Source organism: Parasteatoda tepidariorum, chromosome 2 (assembly GCF_043381705.1).
Source record: "Parasteatoda tepidariorum isolate YZ-2023 chromosome 2, CAS_Ptep_4.0, whole genome shotgun sequence".
NCBI lineage: Eukaryota > Metazoa > Arthropoda > Arachnida > Araneae > Theridiidae > Parasteatoda > Parasteatoda tepidariorum.
In genome coordinates, this window is record NC_092205.1 from 87573743 (window position 1) to 87577163 (window position 3421).

A 3421-nucleotide genomic window follows, 5' to 3' on the forward strand; every position below is an offset into this window, starting at 1 on the left:
TGATGAGCAATCTTCCACATCAGACATGGATACATTTCCCGACTCTCCGTTAATTTTTCCTGAATTTATATTATCCCGCTTTTTAAACCTGTGTTCCCAGGCATTCGAGCTCATGTAGTCTCATCAAATCGCTCAGCAAATTCATCTGCTTTGACTTGAAGCATTCGTCCAGATATTGGAAAATTGCGGAATTTTTAATGCTGAACCAATTCAATAATGAAGCAAACAAGAAAAAATGCTACATTCCCTGCTATAGATGGTTTTAAAAATCGGTATATGCATTTATTTTATAGTAGAAATTTCAAAATTATTACAAAAAAAAAATGAAGAAAATTAATCAGTTGAAGACAGAAAAAAGTTCATAATATCCAACTTCCTCTCTCTTTGTTTGGTTCACTATATCCGCAAAAAATAACACTATACGTGTGTGGCAAGGCACGGGAGCTAACATTTCGTTCACTATAACCGGAACTTCATTATAAACCGTGTTCACTATAGCGGGGTTTGACTGTAGTAACATTATGTAAGGTAACTTTACGTAATATTTTCGTTTTAACGCTCGTTCCGTCCACTTGACAAGGCATGACTTGGGAAACTCACTTAGGGTTGAAATGTGGTTTAGTAGTATATACAGTAATGTTCACCAACTCATATGTAGTGTACTAGAAAGCCTATTGCAAGATAAAAGCTTTTAAAAATTTCTGCAAGTAATTCTTTACTCCGTTAACGGCCCAGTGGTCTTGTGGTAAGGTGCCTTTCGGTATACGGTAAATCTAGGGTTCGAATTGTGAGACACATTGTTTCCATTTCCTTTACCTTTTTTTTTCTTTCCATTCTTTCCTTATTTTAATTTGTTCACTTCTTTTTTAAAGAAAACTATATTACTAGGCATTTAAATTGCAGTATGATGACAACTGACACTGGAAGATTTGACAAATTTTTTACTATATGCACTATTAGAATTTTCATTCTAAAATTATGGTAAAAATAACCGGCAGTAGTCTGTCTATCCGATTAACCGTAAAGTTTACGGTAAAGAAGATTTTTCACCTTTACGGTTTTGAAACCGTTTACAACTAGTACGGTTATAAAATCATGAATGCAAAACTATATATGTTTTTTTAACCATTTACAGCTACCACGGCTTCAAAACCGTAAAAAAAAGAAATTTAACTGAACGTAGGAGTTGGGGTTCTCGTTAGATAATAGGCATTGGAGAGTGCAGGACACTGGAAATTCTTCATGTTTGTTAAAGGGAACGGAGATGTGAGAGCTGGGGCTCGAACCCCCATTCTATCGGTCATGAGATTGACAGATTAGCTCTCTCGGCTATAATATGTACGCAGCTGCAAGGTACTAAGTTGCTATATTAGGTGGGCTTAGTTGGTGCTATAAAATTCTTGTTATTTAACCGTTTTAGGTAAAAATAGCTAATAAACGATTTTTCTCACCGTTAATAGTTTCATTACCATCTTATTTATGGTTATTTTACTGTTTTGTTTAAATTCGGTAAAATAACACTTAAATAGATTGTCATTTAGCCATTTTTTCCGAGAAATTTCTAACAGTGTATCGAGGATTGTTTTTTCGAAGGGGGAAAAAATATCCCATTTAAGAAAAGACTAAAAATTTGTATTATTTGGAATGAAATATTCTTTATTATCATTAACCATTTAAATAAAAATCATTTAAAATTTCGTGAATTATATAGCATATAATACTATTGTATGTGATCGAGTTGTGTGCACATTATTAGTAATTAAGGTATTAGTAATTAATACATTAAGGTTAATTAGTAAAGATTGGATAGTTACCAAGATTTTAGTAATTTTTATGTAAACATATAAACATCGATTCATTTTAAAAATATTTTACGCATTTTGTTCTTTCATATTTATTTCGTATAGTTATTAAAAGATTTTCTGGGAAACTAAAGTAAGATCTCTTTTTCTTCTTCTCTACAAATATTTGCTGATAGCAGGATCGATAACTTCTTAATACATCTGATTTATGGAAACGTTTACTTTTGTTGTTATTAACATTGCCCCGAAGGCTTTTATTAATTTATTTTTATATAAAGTTTATGAACCTATTCTAATCTGGATTGAGATTCCTATTACTAATCTTATCCCAAAATCACTTGATAGCAATAATCATTTAAAATTTTCCTATTACTATGTCATACGAGGCAATTTTTAGTTTATTTTAAATGGTTATTTTAAAGATAGTATATATTTCAAAAATATTTTATTACAAGTAGATTAGTGAACTTAGTATTAATAATGGGTCAATAATAAAAAGCAGTGAATTTGTTTATTGACAAATCGTTTAAAGCCAATTTTGAGAATAAACAAATCAGAAAATAAGTTTATAAACTTTTTTATTAATCCATAAATTGTGTTACGGCAGTCGATCAACACTTTTTCATTTCTTGAAATAATTTTTGACAAAATGATGCATCTTGAATGAAAAATACCTTTAAAACATTATTTAAACAAGTACAATTATATTACCTTGTTATTTCTTAATGATAGTACGACAATAAAAATAATTAAAAGAATTGGAGATCAAAGATATATCGGAAGTCATTGTGGAGAAATCTTCAGAGGAAGGCATTGGCCCACATTGGGCTGTCTGGCCAACTATGATGATGATGATGATAGTTTATAAGAACAGTTAAAATATATTTTTCCAAACTTGGGGATAAGCTTAAAAGTTTTATTAACAATCTCACTATCTATAGCAAACGGTTATTTTAGCAAATTCAAAGCTATAAAGATATAATTTAAAACCTATAATGATACAAAAGACAATACTTAAACAATAATTTGTATCGAAAATGAAACAGCAAAAACAATTGATTTTGAAGAGTCTATAAAACTGTTTGATTCTGCTAAAGCACAAAAAAATAAATTTTAATGTTTATGCTTAGATTTGTGGACAACATAAAAGATTGTGCTCATTAAAAATATTAGTTATAATAGATATTTATTCCAGAATACTTGATATTCTCATATGAGTCGCTCAGAAGCCAATGCGGTTAAGTCCAAAACACAACAATTGAGAAAATTAATGTTTTTTGATACATTAGTTTTTAAAATTCCTGGTTTATTAATTTAATTAGAAAAGTGTATAAACTCTTTTTTCGAGGTGTAAACTCTGCAAAAAAACAAGATATGTACAGGATGTGTAAATAAAAACGTAAGTATTTATTGAAATAATGACAGCATCTTAAAAATTTTAGGACTTATACCTTTTGGCAGTTGAAAAAGATAGGAAATTTATGTCTTCTAGTATAAACGAACTTCGATTTTTCTCAATCATCACTAGATACAGTGACTAATAGAAAATAAACTGTTGGATTATTTCAAAAATTGTTTTTTACTTCAAAACTAGAGTGGCAATAACCACCGAATTCGGT